Raw genomic sequence first — 24201 nt, forward strand, 5'->3', positions numbered from 1 at the left:
CGTATATGACCGAGTACTGCGCCATTTGCTACTGTCTATCGCCCTTGTGATTGTTGAAATTTTACTTGAAAGCTGGAATGTCCCCGCTTTTTTTTTATCTCGGTGTATGACACTGAATTTCAGTCGTTCAGAATAGACGTAGTGAAATCTCTTTGTTCCTCTTTGACGGAAAACTTATAATTACCTTTCGGCGTTGCCTTTCAGTCTATAGCTGTGTATTAGACGATGTCTATTCTGGACTACTTGACTACCGTCCGTTGCGCACCCTTGCCAACACCACTAGGACAGGCAGAAAGTTGTTGCGACGTAAAATGACGTGTGGTGTTATATCGTCCGTACAAAGGAAATGTGTGGCCCCTATGAGGCCACAGCACTGCTTCGGCTGTGTGAGAAGTTTCCTTATGTATACAGCGGCCTGGATGCTCTCGTAGAGCAAATGCTTGCCTAAACATTTGCATTGCGCATCTGCATTAAGTAGTGGGACACCTTTCTGCAGCATTACTGACGTTATCCACGTGTGCCTGCTCAAAGCATCTTATCGTTTTAAAAAATCTTACATTTTGTTCGAAGTTCGTTGCTTTCCAGAGGGGAGAAAGATGTACGGACTGCTGTTTGTGCGCTTCATCATTTTCACACGCACATGCACACACGTGTATATATATATATATATATATATATATATATATATATATATGTTGAAATACCGTGGTCGAGACGATGCTTTATTGCAAAAAGGATAAATGACGCTAAAAACGAGCACGAGCCGATGACTTCGTACAGATGAAGATGAAGTCCGCATAAATGCTTGCACTAATTGACCGAAGAAAGGCGTCGTGACTTTTCGTATTGAGCGGCATAGTTTTTCGGCAATTACAGATATGGCGGCACCTGTGTCAATGAGGGCAAGCACAGAGACACCTTCAACAGCGACATCAAAAAAAAAGAAGAGGGCTTGAACGTTGTGACGATGACGCAGTTCTTGCCTCGGGAACTGCGCCACTTAGTTTTCCGAGTCAGCGGTAGAGGGATGTCGATGCATCGGGGAGAGCGAGCGACAACGAGGAGAAGGAGAACGGCGGTCGGAAACTGGGCGAAGGCGTGGGCGGGGAAGGGGTAAATCTCGGTCTGGAGCGTAAGACAACGGATGGTCGTACGCGGCTGTGCGTGAATCGTCACGTGGATGAAGTGGACAGCGGCGGCATAGGCGTGCAACGTGACCGGGAATACCGCACGAATATCAGATGGGCCGATTGTCCGGCGTGCGCCAGGGATTAATTACTCGATGGGCTGGAGGTCGTGGTGGCGTGGGGTTAAAAACAGGGCTAGGCATCGGAGGCGGAGCCCGGAAGATCAGCGGTCGTGGTCGTGCGACGGCGTCGGCGTAAGTCAATAGGGCGATGAGTTGAGGCGCCCGTTCCAGAGGAAGCACCTCGGACAGTTGCTCTTCTATAACATGTCGTAGGGTCGGACTAAGGGACGAACTTGACTCCGGCGGGTTGGAGATGAGGGAGAACTGGCGAGCTACTTCTTCCCGGACGAAAGCCTTGATCTGCGAGAGGAGGGTGGAATCTTGAATAGGGGAGGTCAAGCCGGACAACGATTCTTGATGGGGAACAGGACGGCGAGTGAGGATGCGTTTACGGCGGAGCTCGTCATAGCTTTGGTACAGTTCAATAACTTGTGCGACAGTAGAGGGGCTCTTTGAAATGAGCATCTGAAATGCGTCCTCGTCGATACCCTTCATTATATGCTTGATTTTATTGCCCTCAGTCATGGATGTATCGACGCGTTTACAGAGATCGATGACATCTTCGATGGAGTTGGTAAAGGTCTCACCAAGCTCCTGAGAGCGCGACTGCAGACGCTGTTCGGCAGGAAGCTTTTGAACAGCAGGGCGGCCGAAGACCTCGCTGAAGTTTGTCTTGAACACCGTCCAGCTTGGGACTTCGCTTTCGTGGTTCCGAAACCACGAGTGGGCAATTCCGGTGAGGTAAAAAGGGACGGTGGTCAGTTTCGTGATGTCATCCCATTTGTTGTTCAGACTGACGCGTTCGTATGATGAGCCCGAGTAATCAACGTCGCGGTCGTCAGTGCCGCTGAAGATGGAAGGGTCCCGCTGACGGAGTGTGCCGGGGCATACGGAGGACTGGGGAGCAGGTGGTGGTAAGCTCGTGGCGCTTGCGGTGGTCGTGATGGCAGGGAGAGTCCGGCTGCACAATTCCAGGATGACAGGAGACCCAGTAAACCTCCACCAATTATGGCAAAGAGGTCCGACACGGCTGTGGACGGCTCGATGGACATGGACAAGAAGACGCAACAGCGTAGGCTTAGCCAGTCACACCAGGGACAGCGTCTAGCCCGAGACCCACTTCATATATATATATATATATATATATATATATATATATATATATATATATATATATATATGTATAGATATACTCTTCCTGATCGTATATATTCGTGGTGATATATCAGTCATTTTTATATCTAGCAATCTAATAGTAATCTCAGCCTAACCGCGAGGAAACAAAGCCCACAACTCGTCTTGTTCCGAAATGTCTGCTTCATGCAAGGAATTTACCTGTTATTATACACTAGTAGTGGCGCCACTTGCTCGCTCTTTTCATCCAAAAGGACCCGGCTGATTTTATTGTAAGGCGGACTACTGTATGGCACAGCAGAATTTGGTTCGCCCAGTAGTTATTCAACATATTTTTGGTCTATGCAGAAATGATGATTGACGAACAGACATAACTAAGAATCAATGTCAAATCTTTTGTAAGATTGGGAAAGTATGGCACGAAAATTCATGCTGCAAAAGACATGCCCTTAAACAGAACTGTGAGCAAGTTTGGGAAGGGTTTTTGGAAAGGCCGTGAAAGCCCCAAGGATTATATAAGATGCCGATGCGACGCCGTTGTGTGCGAATGCAAAAACATTATCATGTGCGGTCTGTTGGGCTCAGAGACTTCCGAATGACTGTTAGATTGATAGTGGAAGAAGTTGGTTTGGAAAACTGGTCCATTCACAGGATTTTGATTGAAATCTTCGAAATGAAAATGATTTATGCCTAGATGGTGCTGAAACTTACGACTCCTGAGAAAAGGTTACGACGAAAAGATTGTTGTATTGATTGAAAAACTTCAGACGACAGCGAGGAATTGTTGCAAAGGGTGGTTACCAGTGACGTAACATGGGTTTACGAATAGGACATCGAGTCGAAGCGGCACAACAAAGAGTGGAAAAATGGAGGGGGGCCCAGGCGAAAAAGAAAGCGCCGAAAAGCAAAGCCAGAATCAAAGTATTGTTGATAATGTGCTTTGACTGCTATAGAAATGCGCATGATGAATTGAAAGTGCACTACAATTTGAAAGATTGTACATGCCACGTGGGACCGAATTTGATAAAAGAGGGGAGCTAGATTATGGACCACGTTAATGCTCCCACACTCTGCTAAAGATTCTTCCGTACTCAACGGATTTAGCGGCCTGCGACTTTCTGTTCTCGCACAAATAAAATGTGGCGCTCGGCTATGCGCGGAATTTCATCGCTTGCCTAATACCATCGTAACAAGATTTCCGCATTCAGACATTTCCTGAATGGGGGATTTCAATTACCCTAAGATAAACTTGTCCTATTCTGTGCCAACTGTATCCGACTCATCCAGTGACAGCAAGGAATTTTTCGATTTGTGTTTTGATTTCCATCTTACTGAGCTGATTACTCAAGCAACTCGAACTACAGCAACCAGTGCTAACATGCTCGACTTAGTTTTGACTACCGCTCCCGAGCTTGTAAATTCTTTAAGTATTTTGCCAGGGCTTAGCGATCATTGTTTTATTCATTTCCTGCTCAAAGAAAACGTCAACCGTCCCAATAACAAACAAAAATAAATTTGAGACTACAGTAAAGCCAACTACGCATCAATGAACACACAACTTGAAGCTTTTGTTGAAGAATATATGCCGGACTTTTACACTCGGAGCGTTGGACAGAACTGGTCTCTTTTTAAAAATAAAGTTAATAAATTAGTACAAATATACATACCCCTTCGAGTTGTTCGCTGTAACCATCGAACAGCGTGGTTTAATGCATCCATAAATCATACCTTGAACAGAAAGAAGCGGCTGTTTCGTCAAGCTAAAAAACAGAACACAACTGATAGCTGGCGTGCGTATCAGCAGGTTGCTTCACTGTTTAAAAACGCAGCCAAAGAACTTAAGCGCGTTTTCATTTACAATACATGCACTTCCATCTCTGCTGACTGAAAATACAAAAAAAATTTGGAAAAGTGTCAAGGGTTCCGAAAGTAACACAATATCGTTAACTGGTGTAGATGGTACAGTTTTTCCGCAAGAAGAATGTTGTTCTGTACTCAATGAAGTGTTTTCTAAATCATTTTTGAAGAACGTGTTGCCCTGTGCTTCTCTACCTGAAGTTGTTAAGATGAGTTTTCCTCAGATGGAGCCCTTGTTCATTGATTGCGATGGTGTCGTGAGCTTGATTCGTAAATTAAAGAGTTCGTCATCGTGAGGAATAGACGATATTAATTGCAAGTTTTTGAAAAATGCCGATGTCTACACCTCCATAATTTTGGGCAACATCTTTTCGCAGTCTATTTTGTTGTGCTCATTACCCCCAAGGTTTTTAAAGTCGGCAAGGTGGTTCCATTACTGAAGTCTGGCGGCGTGCATTCACCTTTAAATTACAGGGCGATTTCTCTAACAAGTCTACCATGCAAAAATCTAGAGCATATAATATACTCTAACCTCATCAAATGACTAGAAACAAATTCATTTTTTTTTCATCTCGTCAGCATGGGTTCCGTAAATCATTTTCGTGTGATACTCAACTTATTTCATTTGCACATGACATCTGTGCCGCTTTGGATAATGTATTTCACATCGAAACCATCTTCCTAGACTTTTCTAAAGCATTTGATCTCGTCTCTCACCGATTACTTTGTCTAAAATTAAATACAGTCAACATTGACGGTAATATTATCTCATGGATTGAAAACTTCTTATACAACAGAACACAATTTGTCTCTGCTAACAATTTTGACTCTTCGCGTTGTGCTGTCTGTTCCGGTGTGCCGCAAGGTTCTGTTCTCGGACCCTTGCTTTTTCTCATTTATATTAATGATTTGCCTAACTGTGTAGAGTCCTCCATAAGGTTATTTGCAGGCGATTGTGTCATTTAGAGACTAATATCATCAAATTCTGACACTCTAAAACTACAATCGGATCTAGACAAGGTAAATAACTGGTGCAACACTTGGAAAATGCGACTTAACAGCCAGGAGTGCAAACTAATGAGGATTTCTCGCAATACTGCTTCGCCTAACCTATCCAGCTATCACTTGATGAACTCTGTACTCGAAGAAGTCACTTCCTATAAATACTTAGGCGTCCACATGACATCTAATTTTTTTCTGGCTAACACACATAAACCATATCACTCACAATGCTACCCGCACGCTTGGTTACCTTCGTCGCAATTTCTCTATGGCAGCACCTAACTTAAAGCTACTTCTTTACAAAACACTAATACGTCCTAAGCTTGAATATGCCTCTTCTGTCTGGGACTCTGGCTTAGATTACTTCACAAATGCAATAGAATCTATGCAGAATCAAAGGGCACGTTTCATTCTTACTAACTATTCTCGGATATCAAGCGTAACATCTGTGAATGCTACTTTAAACCTCCCTTCTCCTCTCATCCCATAGAAAGTTAGCACGCTTATGACTACTGCACAAAATTTATTACTATAAGCCTGAATTATAAAGTGAACTTTTGTCCGAACCTTCATACATATCATCTCTTACTGACCATCACCATAAATTGAGCGTTCCACATGGTCGCACGAACCTATTTTTTCAGTGATTTATTCCTAAGACTACCAATGAATGGAATCATCTGCCGGCTTCAATTGTTAACACAACCGATACATCTCCCTTTATAGCTGCTATTGAAGAATACTTTTGTTAATCCGCACTTCTAAATTTTTTTTTATATCCTGTGATTCTGTAAATGCTCTGTATTTCATTACACTCCCTTCTGTAACGCCTTCGGGCCTTGGAGGTACAATAAATAAATAAATAAATAAATAAATAAATAAATAAATAAATAAATAAATAAATAAATACTAGCATCTTGGGCGCGCGACCACCATTGAAAAGGAAACGACTCTGCCGCTGTAGCACTTCACAAAAGCAGACTTGTAAGGGAGCTTTCAGTAAATGAAAATGAGGTGGAACCAGGCCGTTTTATCTAATGGGCAATATTTTGAAGGTGGCTACATTGGAAGGGGGCGGAGCGGTTTTCTTAGGGTTTGTGAAAGTAATATCTTTTTAACACTATGCACGAACCCATGAGTGCAACCTGATAACACCCTTGAATTTGAAAATGTTGGAAGCACGATACTTCACATAAACGCAAGTAAGTATTAAATGCGACCATCTTGTCGACGCGGGAATAAAAACGAATGTGCATTTATCACAATGTCACCGACAGCAAGCAGAGGAACGCACTCGCATGCTGCTGCCGCATTGTTTACGCTAGGGGAAGCAATAAATAACACTGAGGTAAGGGAATGTTATGACCGCTCATCATCATGTCATTTGTAATAGAAATGGCGCGACAGTCTATGGGAGGCTGAGCACGAGTTGGTGGGTTGGTTGGTTCGACAAGACAGCGGCGCAGAGAAGACGAGGATACAAGAAGTTAAAAACAAAACAGACAACATGAGGACTGAACTAACCATTGAGTTTTATTTCTGAAGAACCGACATTTATAGGTACAAATGATCGGTTTGAACAGCTAAGGAAATCAACAGCATCAAAAAAACACAAAACGGTATTTGTGATGGCACCTCTGGAACGTCAACGTTTGGTATAGAACCTGGCCCAATATTATTGACAAGACCTGCGCTGGAAATGAAGGTATTTGTTCAATAGCACAAGTAACGGGGTGCTTGATGCAGGTTTGTCGGAGCTTTAAGATTTCTACAGGCTTTAGAATTTCACGGGCAGTTTTATCAGTGTTATCTCGCAATGCTTTTTTTTTCTTCCCCTTCTCTTTTCCGCTCCCCTCTGCAGGGTAGTGAAGTGCGCTTAGTCCTGGTTAACCTGCCTGCATTTCATTTCTCCTTTTCTCACTGTCTCAATCATGATCGTGGTTTATAAGCTATGGCACGCAGCCACACTTGCTACAGAAGGTTAAATTGTTCTCTTTACGAACTAAGAGGGTGCTAACTATAGGGGACTAACAGTTGGTTGTCTCGGGCTTGACACGCCTAGCTCACACGGGCTCGGAGATACAATTCTAAATCTAAGAGCCCTATGAAGTAATTCTTATTTTTCTATCTTAACAAAAACCTGCTCGAGAAAGGCGTAGATCAGCAAAGAAACGACAAACACAGGCGCTGACTCGCAACACACCAGCTCGCCCGGCTGTCAGTTTTGATGCTGCCAATCTGTCGCACCTTATGCCGCACAACAAAATTTTCGTGGCTTCGCGACTTACCTTGTGATGTTTGTAATGTCCTCGATGTGTTAAAGGTAATCCTCAAACCTTTAGCTTTGACAAACTGAAGTGATGAAAACGATAGATTAAGCATATTTCTAAGCCATTGCACCCCGAGCATCTACGCTAAAAGAATGTCGTAAAATACCACCAACAGTCGCTCAAGCTTGTACACCCAGTAGCGAAGACTCAGCGGGCCTTTTGTCATTTTAGAAGAAATTCCAGCGCCCATACGAGTCTGCGATTTACTACAAATATGTGTTAAGGACGCTGGAATAATTTATCTTTAAAATAAAGAGAGTGGGCTTTCGGTTAGTTTTGGTACTCGTGTCCTTATGGAAATGTTTCATGTATGTCTGATATTTCCGTTTGTGTTGAAGTCATTAGAAATTTCTTGGAGTCCTTCGTTAAGTTTCTTCTGGATGCCTGATCAGTTTCAACAGTAAATTGTTCACGGTATTTCTGGATGATGCGCTATGTGCGAATTTCTGTTGTGTTTTTTACGTGCTCCTAATTAGTGAACATAATTCTGTTCTCGGGATTGGTGAAGTTCCTTGTAAATATAGCTTGTTGGACAGGAAGTCACAAATGTTGCTATTGCTTTAAACACGCTTTGAAATACAGCTAGTGCGAAACAGCACTGTAGAACAATAGACATCGTATTCGGAAGTGTTCCGCCAGGATTCGAACTTCTGAGCTTTAGAGAAACGGGAAGGTGTCAAGTGTTGTTCTCCCGCATAATTGTCTTCGTCGCATGACTCCCCTCGTCTCTTGGAACCCGGCTTTCGGGCATAGCACGTGCGTAGGCAGAGGCCAGTGTAGTTGAACTCTAGTACAGAAAAAAAAAAAGAAAGAGAAGGCGCGAGGTGTTCCAGTGCCATAGCGCCAAATAATGGTGTGGTTAGCCGGGCGCCAAAGAAGCTTGTGTCCTCCTTGGCTTGGGGACGGCGCTGCGTTTGGGCCAATCGCGTGCTCGTTGTTACGCTTCGTAGCGCCTTGCAACGACGACTTCGGAGCATGATTGCGGGGTGGACGAACACGATCGCTCAAACGCGCCTCAGTTCGCGAGACTGCACCCATAAGTGACTGGGGCTGTGGGTAATCTAGCAGGCGCAAACATTGCTCGCTCAATACCTTTCTTTTTTTTTGCGTGGTGAGACGAACTATCTCGATTTCTCAGCGTATTCCATCGGCACGTTACACTCGTTGTATATCGACTAGCAATAAATGCCAATGAACGCCCCACAACCTATCGATCACAAGCCCAACTAACCTTACTAAGTCCCGCTATGCCAGCCAATATATCGCGAAATGAAAACACGTGTAGAGCTGCGCTCAAATTTCGCATTAGAGAGTATCGTAATCGTCGGTCAATGTTTGTGTCACATGATGTTTTGACCAGTGGTTTGGACTTTGTTAACGTAGGAATTATCATTAAAGAGGGTGTGAATATGACGTACAGGGGTTGTAGGACGAGACCAATCATAAATAAGTCGGTGAGAGCCCGTATCCACGTACAGGTAGGTCCCTGTGTCTCATGGCTATCATGTTGCTCCGTTGCCTTTCAGTGTGTTGTCATAAGAAGTAGCGCAGTGCGTGGTTGCGGCTTTTAGCTTATGCGAACGACGCGGCTATTTTCTGGGCAGATCGGGACACCACCACGGAAGTGCTAAATTGAGCAAAACGTTCTCGTGAGGCTTGTGGCCCTTCTGTAAACTGGAGAAAAGGTCCGTCGTGCCGGCGTGGACGTTTACCTTCCACTGCAAACATATTCACCTGCATGTTGGGGGGGGGGGGGGGGGGGGGTATATCCCCATAACATATTTGGCCGTTCAGCAGGAATGTTATCGCGATAGAGAACTTCTGCGGGGACGCCAAGTAACAGAGCTATTTTACAATATGTATGAGTTTTGGAGCTGAATTTCGTAGGCGATTTCTTGTGATACCACGGTCTACCGCGTCCTAAATTTCTGGTTATTTTCTGCTTTCTTGCACTATAGATGTTTCTTTTTTTATTAGTGGCTTGATGGTCTCTCTGCCTTATTTTCTTTTTTTACTAAATATTGTTATGAATCACCGGACGTCAGACTATACAAATAGGAATACAGGACGGTAGACTCCTGGGAAGAAAAACGCAACTTAAGTTTGTTATATATTTGGAATGGGGTTAGGAGAAAGTTGTTTTTGTTCGTGAAGCATTCTCTTTCCGCCAACTAATAATTTACATACATGCAGTCTTTATTTAAATGCAAATTACATATGTTATCGAGAAAAATAAACCATAGTATTATTGGTAGTCCTCGGTTTGCAGTAAATGCAAAACAAAAAACCATTGCATGTAACATTTACACGTTTTATTATGCGTGTATTTGCTCTTGTTTAATATTTAGTTCACTTCAATTTGACGTTCAATTCAAATCAACTTGACGCTGCGTGTTATTTCTTTGTACGAAAAGTGTTTTTCTTACGCTGATGCCCTTTTTTATTGCCTTGAAACAGGCTTCCGTAATCCCCCCTTACCCGTGGCCTCCCTATAGGCCTTTAAGGTTTTCTTATATAAAGTAAAATAAATTAAAAAAAATGTCCTCCGCGTATATAACACAGAGTTTTTTTCTTCTAAAGAACTCGCATCCGCATATTGTGCGGCGTAGTTGGATTTCTGGTGTGTGGTAATAGAAAAAGAGAGGAAACGCAATTTCTCGTCATGACAGCAATCTTCTGTAAAAATTCATGGTGGACATTGCTGGTGGAAGCTGGCTAGAAGAGCACTTCGGTGCAGCACTGAAGACCAAAGAGGCATGTGCCCCTCGCGCTGACTGAGTGCTGGCATTTCCGTCTACAGGTTCCGCCAGCTGCGTAGCAGGTGTTCATGGATCCTGCACGGTGCAAAGAAATTCGAGACATTGTGAAGTAATGCTTATGCCCTCATTTACGAAGCATCTCTGAAAGATTAGCGACTAGTCAACGAATTCGTAAATAAAAAGCAGTTCAGCAACGGACGTGGCGACAGTTAGTCAAGTGTAAAACCCATGCGAAATCTGGGGCAATAAAACATTTCGGGACTTCTTTAAACAAACGTTTTACACATCGAAAGAAGAAGCCAATAAGCAGCCGTGCAGTGGTCTGTTTCTGCAACAGTGTACACACCTTCTTTAAAATAAAAAATAAGAAGCTTACGCCGTACATTGCAAAATGCGGTATATATTTGTAACACATTTTTTATTCATTCAAGGGCATAATATTATAAACGATTTGAAAATGTTAGTTTATGTGCGTCTTGTAAGGCAAGTATAGCCGCACGGTCCTCTGGCGCCCCGCCTGCCTGGTAGGCAGGTTCGACCTCACGAGGCAGCCGTATACAAGCTCTATTACCTCTTCGAAAGCTACAGCGGTCAAGCGCTGTTTAGAAGACTGTCGTAATCCGGCTGTGTTGACGCGGCGCATTGCCTGCCTCATGTGGTACAGGCTGTGAACAACACGCGAAGGGGACGACACGAGGCCACACTTAGCGTCCGACTTTCAGCTGCTTCTTATTGTCCTCGTTTGTGGTGCGCTACGTACGTCACTAGTCCATGCTCACAGCATTCATACGTCCTGCAGCAGCATCTTCGCTTTTCTAACAGAAGGCAACGATAGCACCAGGAAATAGGAACATTCTGACTACATGCGTGCTTAGTCACGCATTCTACGGCATCGCGTCGCGCTTGCTTTCGTCCGCGATTACTCGCACAGCGGCCGTCGTCTCACAACTTCAAGGGCAGTGCTGGTAGAGCGCACCTGGAAAAGGTCCACTAGGGAGACGCATGTATACTTATAGAACACACTGGTGCACGCCGGCCGCATCCAACAGTCACTGATTTTGTTCCTCGCATTGTCCTTATTCCGGCTGAGTTATAGCTTTCTTCTCTCTTTTTTTTCTTTCGTAGATAATGCTAACGTAAATGAACATGCTTTCTTTTTTCTACGCTAACGTGCTTGCCTGCCCGCCATCACCCGTCACTAGAATATGTACGATGAGCACATAGCGGACACATGAAATGTATTAGCGCACAAACCTTCATCGAAATTTAAACAACAGTGGCAGGAAACGGGACTAGAAAGTGAGACGTACAATTATTGTTCCATTCCTTGACGGTGTCTTTGTATTTAAAATGATGTACCAACTAGCCTACAGAAAACTCTCCTAACGATCGAACCTACTCGTACGCTCACCGCAACCAAAAGAACACACATAGTCGCACCTGTCGAGCTGTCGAGCCGCCCCTGCTACGCTCTATACCCCCAGCTGTATTTTTGGTCGCAGTCGCTTGAGGCACTTTCCCGGCGGGGAAAAGCTTCACTGACTTCAACGGGACTCAGTGCTTCTGTTTCTTGTTGTGGTGGCGACTCCGCATACCGGGACGATACGATAACCAGCAGCGAGACCATCTTTGTCAAGCAAACTTCTTGTGAGGTATCATTGATCCTACCGTGAGAAGAACGCTGCGCTTCCGTTCTCAGGAAGGGCGAGCCAACATACATAGGAACATTGCGTGATTCTGCAGCCTCAGGCCCGACGCTCGTTGTCTTTCACTGCATTTGTGTAGAATAGCCACACCCGTGTGTTGATCCCAGTACGTTTCATTGCCAGGCGCGGCGAGTCGAAATACCGAGAAACATTTACGGCGAAGTGAAGAATATGCTTCCTCCTACGTTATCGCGCAATGAATGGCACCTCGTCGACTGAACGGAGAGGAGCAGCTTGCACGGAGAAGCCGGTGAGCGGCGCCGGAAAAACCACGAACCGCCTACTTCTTGAAGACACTGCGACAAGAATTAACTTGCTCATTGTTCCTTGCCATGCGCAAGCCACCATTTAAAACCTTTAAGGTGAACTGCTAGGCCCGATTGTCTGGAGAGAGACTCCAGAAATCGACAATTTGTAAATATGTTGCAAATATACATCTTCCCCTACGATGAAGGTCGCCTCGTCGTCCAGCAAAATCGTATGAAGATAAGAATGTTTATCTCCTATTAGCAGGAAACAGCTTTGATGGACGTTAGCTAGTTACCAGTGGCAATCTTTAGGCACATTAGAATGCAGCTTCTGCGTCAACTTTATTGTGATACAGTAACGGAACGACAAATAGTAATTACAAGCAGTAATTTTGCCAGGTATTCTTGTTTCTTTTTTTATAGCTTGATGCAGTGGGAGGCACAGATGCTTGTTTGTACGTTCAAGTACCTTAAAAACTACACACTTACCTTTGATAGAAACGTGCGTAAGAGATTCTAGAGCACCGTCTTACGTTCTCAGCAAAAAACGAGAAGGAAGGGGGTTAACCGAGGGATCCGATTTCTATGTCATATCATAAGAAGCGAACAAACACTGACACCAAGGACAACATAGGAGAAATTACTTGTGCTTAATACATGAAATAAAGAAACGATGAAATAATGGAAATGAAAATGGATGAAAAAAACAACAACTTGGCGCAGGTGGGAAACGATCCAACAATCTTCTCAGTACAGGGTAGCCAACCGGAGATAATCTCTGGTTGACCTCCATGTCTTTCCTTTGCCTTTCTCTATATATCTCTATCTCTCAGCAACAGAAGCATTTGCAAACAGTTTTCTGCGAAGCGTGAAATGTGAAATGTCAAGTGCTGTGTGCTTTCTCCTCAAATGCACTATTTGCGGAGTTCCAGGTTATTTGATTCGCCATATTATAGGAGTGTTACGAGACGTGTGGGTATGAACGAGCCGAAGAAGACACTGAACGAGCTGTTGGTCGGCCATACTGCTTCGGAAGCCTTGTGTTATGTTGTAAAAAAATTCTATTATCCTTTTGGCTACATATGAGCGCCCTGACAATAGATATAAGGGGGCATTCAAATATTGTTTCTGATTGCTCGGCTAGTTTCTACGGACGCAATGGTACAAACTGCACGAGAAGACGGGAAAGGTAAAAATGAATAGAGAGCAGCGTGGACTTGAATGTGAATTTATTGAAAAATGAAAAAAAAAAGCTTTAGCTAGCATAGATCTTAAACGTCATGTTATTGCCTAGACTTCGGGCCTCGGCGATCTTAATGCCGATAGTGTGGATGCGCTCTAGATTTAATGAACACAATAATTGTGTCAAGAGCAAGAAGATTGATAAAGAGTAGTGCCATCGAGACATTTCCTGTCAGTAAAAAGGGGAGATATATTTTAGCTACCTTTAACTTAATCTTTCAGACAGGGAACAAGCTTATTCACTGTCCACGTTAACTCAAGAATGTGAATCATGATGCTCCTTACGTGCGCTTGTATCTTTGTAGACGCGATAATTGCATGAAACTCTGGTCGTGTATTATTAAAGGTTTTTATCGATTTCCAATAAGCTCAGCTGTAAGTTTGCGTTTGTCAGTTCTCATTCTTACCCTCTGTGCCGTGTCCTCGCGCAGTTTGTATCAATGTATTGTAGTAAATCCTGCACCTATGTTTAACAGGTCACTAAGGAATTGCTTCACACAGCTTAAAAGATTTGCCATGATAAGCTTGAGATAGTAACAGCGTCCGGCACGGTGTGCAGAGCCTAAATATTCACCGATGATAATAAGTTCCGAGCGCAACCAGAGGATAGGCATGCATAAGAAAGGGTGCCATGTGAGTGCTATAGATTACGTACAAAAGAGAACATGATCTGCTACAGCACGCATACATCAAATAAAACATACTTAGAATACTTTGATTATTGCACAGGTGCTTTCTCTGTGTGACAAAAAAATTTTAAATGTACTTTTAGAGCCAGAAAGCCTGAGAACAAGATTCATACCTTCACTGGCCTACAATTGTGCAGCAATATTTTAGAGGTGTGTAAAATGAAATATATAAAGGGCCGGCTTACGGAGGTTGCAGCAAACGGATCCGATTCCGCATCCACTTGCAAATATCCAATAGCCTGGGGCGCAGCGATACCAGGGAACGCAAGAATAACCGCTAGACTGGCAGGAGTAAGACACTCTCTGAGCTGCGGAAAAATAGGAAAAAACGATTTCCTCTAAGCATGCTTGAGAATTAATAAACAGCCCAATTTCGCTTACTGTCATTACGTAAGCGTGAGCATTTTCTTACTTAGTTGCTGTCGTATTACCAGAATATATTTTATTTGTGCCTTTATTGCCTGATAGCAAAGTGACAGCAGGGTGCTTACACACAACCATAGAGAGACCAACTCACTTAAGAGCCGACTCACTCAGACCCACTGAGAATCAAACCGCAGCGTGAGCCGGAGTCTCAGTGAGCCTTGCTGAGTGGAATTTTGGTGAGTCTCAGTCTGAGTTAACCCTAAGCAAAAGTTTTATTTTGTGACTGAGTCTGAGTGAATTCAATTTTCTTAAACAACCTATGCGCACATGCTCCTGGCAAGCGGGCGTTTTAGTTGTCGGTCCTTTTCTTCTTACGTGGATTTTTTTTTTGCTTTGTCGGGTTTCTTTCCCACTTGCGCTGGACGTCCTGAAATCATATGAGGTCGTAATCAAAGTGTATAGTTTCATTACACCAGAGCCGATGTACTCAAGCCGCAGCTTTTATCTTGAGCGAGTGTTATCGATTCGTACAGTGACAAACGAGAAGTACTCTTATAAACTCCCAACGCGAGAAAAGTAGAACTACAAGTACATTCCAGAAAAGTTTTTGAAACTGTTCTTCAAGGCACTTACGAGCCACCTTTTCCAAAGTGGCGTTATGAATAGAAAACAATAGCTTAAAATTCCGGGTAGAAATTTTACAACTGCGAAATGCCAACTTAGCTGCGCACTAATTAGTGCATGAGAAAAAAAGAAACAATATGGAAGGCACATATATGTCCCGAAGAACGCATTTTGGAGTTACAGAGTTGCAGGAAGCAGTACGGTAGCTAGCTGGGCCAGTCGGTACATCTGCATTATTATTACTTACAGCACGCACTACAGACAAGGGCAAAGAAGCAATAGGCAGCAAGTAAGAATGCAATCACAGAGGAGTATAATTATCCATAAACTCGTTATAGCTGGGGTGGGATGTGAGTGCTTGCGTCATTGTCGTCCCCTCCCTTGTCGCCGCCAAGTACTATGTAAATTAATTTCGAGGCCCTGCGTCAAATGTGCAAAGCGTCCGAGTTTGGCACGGAGGAGAGCTTGCTTGGAGAATCAGGGAGAGCGATGAGCCGTGGGCCGCGTGACTCTCACAGTAGACGTTAAAATGCAGATTGGGGAATGAATTGATGTTAAGGAATATAATACGCTATATGGTCATTATAACAAATACAGGGAAAAAAGGATCAACGGAGCATCAACGCCAAACGAGACAACGTCAAGGTTGTTCAGGCGGTGTAAGAGCCGTTGCTACATATGTTTCGCTAAACGAGGGAGAGCAGTATAAAATAAACAAATACTAATAACGAACTTGTCGATTACGGTTGCCTTCGGTGCTAGTTGCGTATTCAGGTGGTGTTTGCCGAGCACAATTCCAGTCCACACAGTCGACGTCAATACGCAATTAAATTGAAGCGCGTACGTAATCTTAAGCAGTTTTGACTATAAGCTTCGTTATATTTGTGACGCACGTGAGACGCGTTTTCTCGCAGGCGCACAGAAGAAGCAGCGTTATTTTGCAACACGGAATTATTGTGCATGCTGCAATTAGAGATGTTTGTAAGTTCATATGTCACACTTAGAGAATCTTTACATGCATCGAAATGGCGATTTCGAGATTTGTAACTTATTAGCATTTTCGTATCATCGGAGAAATTATGCCTAAGGAATGTCCACCCTACCGATAGAAGGAGAAAAGAAAGCATCCTAGATCAGAAGCCACATTGGTCACTTGTATTCCCTGTGTATGACAGGGTGAGTAAATAAGCCTACAGGGACCGAACTATGTTTTTGGCGTCTAGTTTACAGCGTTGATGCGGTGCAAGTAACCGAACTTTTTTTTTTATTGAAGTGAATATTAGGAGAGGTTGGCGCCTTTATGGTGGCACCGGCTACTCCTTGTCGCTTGGCAAAGGAAACAAATTTGCGTAAAAAGGGAGAATAGCGACACGAAATATGGCACTCAGTAGAACACTGGATGAATAAAAAATATACAGTCCAACAGTACATCAGTCGCAAAGTTCTGTGCATTAGTTCAGTCCACGTACGCATATATAAAGTCAGATATTTTGTACAGCCGAAACACACAGCACATGTAACGCACTGCAAGTACAGAACAGAATTATACATATTGCGTAAAGGTTGCGATCACCACATAAACCAATTAAGAACCACAGACATCGCTTGTGTTACTCATTTAGCGTATTCCTATCATCTGATACCTAATATTTTCCCAAAATGCTGGTGTCCTCTAAAAACTTTTTCAGAGCAAGAAGCGCTCTTTTTTGAAGGCCCGCAGTTGGCCATGGGCCAAGTATCTTTTTTAGAGTGAATGGTCTGCTGTCTAACATCAACAAATTTGCTTGCAGTACCCTTCTTTGTGGGTCGTATTTCGTGCACTCGAGAAGAAGATGATTCACATCTTCGTCTGGATGGCCACAAGAACACTGCGGACTAGAGACACGTTTTATCCTGTACAAGAAGTGCTTTGTAAATGCAGTACCAAGACGCAGGCGGTGTACCAATGTTTGAAATTTTCTGTTGTCCCTTAGATTTTCCAGCATTGATAAGTTTATACATGGGTCTATAAAGTATAATTCCGAGTTTTTAGTTTGCTGATCAAACCAGGTAGTTTTGCTGAGGCGACAAGAAATCTGTCTTAGAAGCAGACGGACTTCACTACGCAATAGAGGAAGATTGGTTGTCTCCGCATTATTGTGCGCTCGATTCGCAGCTGCGTCCGCTGCAGTATTACCAGGAATATTGCAGTGCCCAGGTATCCACTGGAATGCAGTTACGTGGTTCATTGCGCTTGCTTTTGTAAGTTCTTTGAGTGTCTCATACAATAGCGAAATATTCAAAGAATTTTTCTTATTGCTCTGTAGTAATGTGAGAGCGGCTTGCGAATCGCTAAATATAACCCATTTTTGCGAATGTTTTTCTGATGTTATGAAACGCAAAGCACACAGGATTGCAAACAGTTCTGCCACGGTGGAAGATGTCTCTGGGGATAATTTAAATGTTCGCTCTAGCGCTAAATGTGGAATGACGAATGCTGAAGTCGAGGAATTTTTATGACACGAACCATCTGTATAAACGTGGATGTACTGGGGATATAAGGAGTAAATTTGGAAGAGTGCCAGTTGTTGTGCGGCTACTATGAACATGTCTCTCTTAGATATAATCCCTTCAACCGATAATTCTATTTGAGGACATGTTAACATCCATAACTTAATTTTCCTGTAATGGTGCGAGAAGGATGGAACCTAGGTTCTCTCCTATAACATATTTAGTGTACTCGAATATTTTCGCCTTTGCCCTGCAGTGGGCATAACCAGGCTGATGATCATGATGATGAATATTTTCGATATGGTCCTACAACGTTACTCCAGATGTGGTTTAGAAAAAGAAAAAAAAAAACTCACGGGACTGTTACGAGCGTGTAACGCGAATGTCTAAGCGTTCGCTGTGATGTGGACTTGATGTTCTCGCTCCCGATCTCAAGATTGGCGAATCGTTTGGGGGGCCGATCTGAAGTTCTTATTTTCCTCGTGTAAAGAAGGTTTTACGGCGTTTTTGTTTACACAACTACGCTACCAGTGATCCCTACGACGTGATGTTAAACACCACCTGGTTAACGCGACGCAATGGCGAATCCCCGCTCCACCACCGACTCACAAATGTAGGGCGAGGCGTGATCACGACGCGGCAAAGCTTCCACGACACTGCAGGTGCAGTCGGTGGGTTTCATCGTCCATAATGATTAATTGATTGTGTTTTTTTTTATCGACATCCCCTCCAAAACGGGGTAGCGAGAAATAGTCGCCTAGCCTGCTCAATCTAATTTGGTTTTGCTACATTTGTCAAAGTCTAGCGTCATGACTGTCGTTTCTTTATCTGTTCTTGCTTTGTTAAAGCATCTGTCTCTGAACTCTACAGTTCACTGTGTTGCCTGTAACAACGCTAGTTCTATCAAGCTCTGTCCTGATTTTTCTTTTTCGCCATTGATATAGACACGTCTTGCTTACCTCTGGTTCTAACCAGTTAATACTTCCATCTTATTTGAATCTCAGCACTTCTGGAAGGTGGAGGTTTCCGATGGGCCTTGCCGAGAGAATGTCTTAGGATTTTATTACGATGTGTTTAGTCATTTCCGGAGTTTTGCTGCAGCGGACACGTGCCTCATCCTGTGGCGCATAGTAGTTCCGGTCGGTTTTTGTCCACAGGCAACCAGCTCGGGCCTCAAATAGCATGGAAGCGCCCTTTGTACTACATTGCGGTTTTTCCCACCTGATTTGCTTCTTGCCGTACTTTAAAAATATACATGAAAATTAGGGTTTCAGCACGTAAAACCCCAGAATTTATTCAAATACATAAATGAACGTTTCTATTTCCGCTATTTGCATCCAGTTTACTATTTGTTTTGTTCACTTTCTTTTTCATCACTCCCAAGCAGTCTATATATAATTTATATCACGCTTCACTTGGTTGCCCGATTTCTCAACCTTTCTCTCTATTTTATATCCACGCTGTTGAGGTACAGGTATTTAAGCAATTTAGCTTCGTATTTCTCTGCATCCATGTTCCTATGTTTTGCGTCAAAACTAATTTTCGTCAAAACTAATTGTGGTCATTGCTTACTGTCCACCGGGACGCGATGCACAACAGCGCGTGGTGGTGTTGCAGGGATCCAAACTTTGCGTCGTGTTATCGAACACTTCCCTCTCACCGGTGGAAATACTCTTGGCGTCGCGTGCACTTCTACCAGTGACTCTGGCATCTATCTTGCCTCTCTGGTCCCTCTCATTGCGAACGGCACCAATTTGGCGCAACTGGGCTACTAACTAAGCGAACTATGGGTGCGTCTGTGCAATTCCTATGATGTGTTGATGCGAAACCATTACTTGTCACTCAGTGTGCCACTGAGTCATGTTACCGAGTTTCACGATGCGGCGAAATGTAGCTGAGTTTAGTGCTGCTGCGTAATGTTTCCGAGTGTAATGTTGCTGCTTATGAGGTCGCAACAACGTAAGACGAGAAACAAGCCATATTGTGGTCTCTGAGCTGAGTTTTGTTTGCGGAGTTCTCATTAGTGCTTCGCGCACATTGCGTTGTGTGTTCTTTCCCGATTACATCACTTTTGAGCACGACGACACCAGATTGCTCAATGATGACTGTTTTTTCCGAGTGGCACCATAGTGTTGACGCTATAATTTTTCATCGAGTTCGTAGGCGAGCTTCACATTCTCTGGGAGGATATCATAGTCGTTGTCCGACGGATACCTGAAGCGCTTTGCATCTACTTGTCGCCACGGCTTTTCTGGCACGGCTTTCATTGCGATAGCAATTATATGGACACTCTAGGCGCATTTGTGCCGTCGCCGTGAGGTTCCGTATCAAATTCAAGGGCTATAATATCGTCGCCGCGTGCCGTATGCTGCATGTGCGAGCGAAAGCGTGCAAGGTGAGCCGGTGATCGAGGCTCAATTTCGCGCACGAAAAGAGAAAAAGCGGGGGGGGGGGAGGGGGAAGCGTGCGTCTTCCATCGCGCACAAGAATCTCGGGGGAGGGTAGGGAGGGGGGCGCATTCTACTGCGCCTGTCCTGTCTTCTTACATGTGATTGTCTAGAAAGCGCAACCAATGTTTCCTATTACATTCTACTCCGGGTGGCCCGGGCAGCCGCCCGGGCCGCTGCATCTTGAAAGTCATCTGCGATGGGGACAACGTCCGCCGTGGGTAGAGAGAGAGGGGGGGGAAGGAGCGTTCTACTTCGGGCTGCTGTATTTTGAAAGCCATCGGCGATGGGGACAAAGTCCGCCGCGCACTGTGTTTTGGCGGCTTAGTTCGCGTTGATAGGAGACGCAGCACGAAGTTCAATTCGCTCGCTGCTGCTGCCGCGCTTTGTCACTCCAGCGTTTGGACAGCGAGTTTCCGCGGTCATTGAGCGAGATGTGTTCATGTTTGCCTGTGCGAGTGTGACACCAATTTAGTTAGTATGGATATGTTTACGAGTTTATACGGCCGATAAAACTACTATCCTTACTTCGTATAGCTAGCTGTCCACTAATTTGCTATCGCAATCGATACTTCCCCTTTCGGGTGAAACCGCAACTTATTTTTTTCCAATGACGGAGGGGTCGCACAATGAGCCCAGTAATGCTCTCGCATAAAAGCGTTAAAGTCAAATTAGGCAAGGCCGATTGACCACATCAAACCACCTCCGCGTGTGGCCGATACTGTTGTTTCCCGGCTGAGATCACAGACGAAAAGGCGGCATTGAACTTTTTGCAGGGCGATGAAGATGCGTCAAAGCGCATAGACACTGTCTTAACCCTTCCTGGCTTCGTTTCGCGCCTCGATTGCTAATTCAGACAACGTTTAATTACTCCTCCTCACGAAGGCTCCACGTCACAAACATCTTTGAATAGTTGTACTTCGGCGTCCACTTTTGCATCGAGTCTTCGGTGATAGGCTTCATCACTCGCTTGTCTACTGATAGTCAAACACCAACACATTGTCATGTTGGGACATGCAGGTTGGGAACGACTTAGAAGGGTTGTATGAATCGAGTGCTCTAGTGAAGTTCGTTAGACACTTATACGAAAAAAGAAAATACAAGAACAAAAACGAAAAATGAAGGGAACTCCGAAAACAAGATTCGTCATCTTATGGTAAAGGAAAGACATACATTACGAAAACAAATGCCTTTAGACAGGCCTCCAGGCGCGACAAAGCAATCTTGAATGGGCTGTTCTCAGGGTGCAACACCCGCATCAACACTTAGCTCCTGAGCTGATCACTCAAAGTGCCAATAACATAGTAAAACTCTTGTCGCTGATGTAAAAGTTCAGAGATAGTCGAGGATCGAATTGAAATGTACCGCTCACTGACTCAAACGTAAACTGGCACGGTTTCAACTAAATGGAGCAGACAGTTCAGTGCCATAATAACCGGAACACATTCTTCCGCGTGAAACTTGTTCCAGTGCACCGTTGCCCCATTAATTGATGAAATGGGGTGCCTTAATTTATGGACGTTATAACATTTACTCGATTACGTTTATATATTGCGTATGTCTTCAAATTTTCGATGGAATAAGAGGAAGTCAGCCGAATGGAGCGTTCCGACACAGAGAATCCACAACATTAAAAGAGTGAATAAAATGACTTTTCAAATAGGAACCGGCGAATTGGTGTCGTGCACATGCAAGTCTTGGAACACCGCTTTACTAAGCGGGTGGGGGATCACATATAGATTAGCAAAATAAAAAATTTCCAAAAGAAAGAAACGCGCGACAGTTTTCTACACAGATGAAGATGTATGCTCCAATGAAGAAATCTTCAACTTTTTAACAGCATTTGACGTTAATAGCGTTTCAGATTTCTCCCGCCGTGTCAGCGAAGTGCGAGCCTCTTCAGTTTCCCATTGTGAGCGAGCAAATCATGAAAGCATATCAATTGCGTCATTAACGTTGCCGCACTTCGACGCAGGTTCCTTCAGAGGGTCTGCGTGGTTGCCTGAAGTTCACCACATGTGGCCATCCTCGATATTTCCACGTACTCACGCAACGAAACGGCCGTTTCTTATTTTGGCACTCAATACTTTCGCTTTCCAGCATAGCCACTAGCGCCGGAAATTAAGTATTGATTGGAATTGACTAGATTTTTGTTTTGTTTGGATTGAATGGACGCAACATCGAGTGTGACCGGCCTTTTTATTGGAGAAAACAGTATGCGAGGCCTCTCTGCACGGAGTGCGTTACGTGTGTGAAAAAGTGCAAGCAAACTATTTAAAGTGAGTGTTGAAATGTCACGCTTCCTTAAAGATATCACTTTGGACATGGCGTCGGAAATCCTTATATTTACACGGAGAGCGGCGCTATTTTGTAATGTTGAGTTGGGAAATACAACTAAACACTAAATATAAAATAAATTCAATTTCATTTATAAATTGGAAAGCTTAAGATTGAGGCACATAATTTGTAATCGACCCGTCCTTAAAGTCAGCCCTCCACTGTAGTCATTTCTTACGTCTGCAGTCGAAGTAAGATGGGCATGACCTATATCGAGTGCTACCCTTTAAAATAGAAGCATGATGAAGATCACAATATAACGCTCATGTTGTGGCTGGCACGAGACAGGTTGACAGAAGCAGTATATACTCACAGAGAATGCAGGAGGCAAAGCCTAAAACAAGTAGTACCGAAATGTTTCTCATAGTAATTTAAGTATCTCTGCTCTCCTTGCACTTTCCTCACTAGAGTGTTGTCGTGCAAGCACTCCGCACTTATAAAGGTGGCACCGCGAATATTATTTCTGGCTCTCGTAGAAAGTATATTGCGAAAAAGTATTCACAATGCACATAGCCAGTTATCTATGCCAAAATTCTCACGCAGTGCCCAGGAGCCACGTAAAAGCATTGTTCGCGTTCGACAGGGTGATCATTTTTAAGCTTTATAAAAATTTTAAAAAGCGCCTGTTGCAGATACCACAATTCTAGTCCCTGAGCTGGACTGCGCAAAGAAGCGGAAATTACTTAACCGCAAAACTGAAACAAATATTCAAGTTTTTACGAGAAATTCACTATTTACCCTCCTAATTATTTGCTTTACGACGCACACTACAATTCACGAATTGTAGCCTGTGAAATTTCCCAGCGTAAAAATAAACAACTCACCGCAAAAGTGCACTGTCGGTCCACTTACTTATTTCACAAAACGCTCCAGCCACTTTCGTGCATTGAAGCACGAAAGTAAATGGAGCGCCCATGTATTTTGTCTCCTAGTTTGGAAACTAACATCTCGAAACTGGTGCAATTTTGAAGTGGATGCATCTTGCAAACTCACAGGCTACAATTCGTAAATTGGAATATGTGCCATCAAATAATTAAGAAGTTAATATCAAATTTTTCTAATAATTTTAATATATGATTCAATCTCTCGCGCTAGTAATATCCGCCTGTTTGAATAAACCAGAACAAGGACAAGTATTATGCTATCTACCACAGACGATTTTTAAAAATTCTGTAAAACTTCAAAATGATCACACTGTATGTACTGTGCTAAGCGAACACAGATTGCATTATTGCTGCCGACAGCTGTTGCAAGTGGTAAGGCAACTAGACCAATGCAGTGCTCAATTATTGTGTTGTGTTGTCATGATATCATGTCGCAAAACATTATTTACCTGCATCTACTCATGAATCGTTATGCAGAGCATATCCACGTAACGGGATATAATAATTTTGGAGCGCAGTGCTCCCAAAAGGTGATGATATCTGTTACTCGCATGTTACATAATATATATATATATATATATATGCATACTTGTTGCTACTTTTCATATATGAATGGGAAGTAGCAGGGTGTACCAGATGTTATTACACGCTACAGTTTCTTCATAGGGATTCTTGACGCCAGCCAACAAGCGGTGGCAGCTAGTAGGAGCTGCAAAGCACAGGCTTTCTTGGCACAGTCATTGTTCTTTTGCAGAAGCCGAGCAGCCGATCTTCAATAGCAACGAGACGTTTCGGTCATTGTGAACAATCGTTTAGGTCATTCGGCCACGCTGGCGC

The 24201-nt window shown here is 43.7% G+C and overlaps 1 long non-coding RNA gene across 3 annotated transcripts in view; it reads right to left on the bottom strand.

Annotated features, from left to right (window-relative positions):
- Positions 1–9862: 9862 nt before the first annotated feature.
- LOC126537964 (uncharacterized) overlaps positions 9863–24201 on the bottom strand; it is a 46300-nt gene continuing 31961 nt past the window's right edge. For 2 of the 3 annotated variants that reach the window (XR_008613878.2, XR_008613879.2), the window contains exons 3-4: positions 14402–14524; positions 9863–10406 (exon numbers count right to left, since the gene is read on the bottom strand). This is a non-coding gene — a long non-coding RNA (uncharacterized lncRNA). Of the gene's footprint in view, positions 10407–14401; positions 14525–22793; positions 22961–24201 lie in introns of those variants that run through there. The other variant, XR_007600877.3, reaches the window with a different exon arrangement.

This window comes from Dermacentor andersoni, chromosome 4 (assembly GCF_023375885.2).
Source record: "Dermacentor andersoni chromosome 4, qqDerAnde1_hic_scaffold, whole genome shotgun sequence".
Taxonomy (NCBI): Eukaryota; Metazoa; Arthropoda; class Arachnida; order Ixodida; family Ixodidae; genus Dermacentor; species Dermacentor andersoni.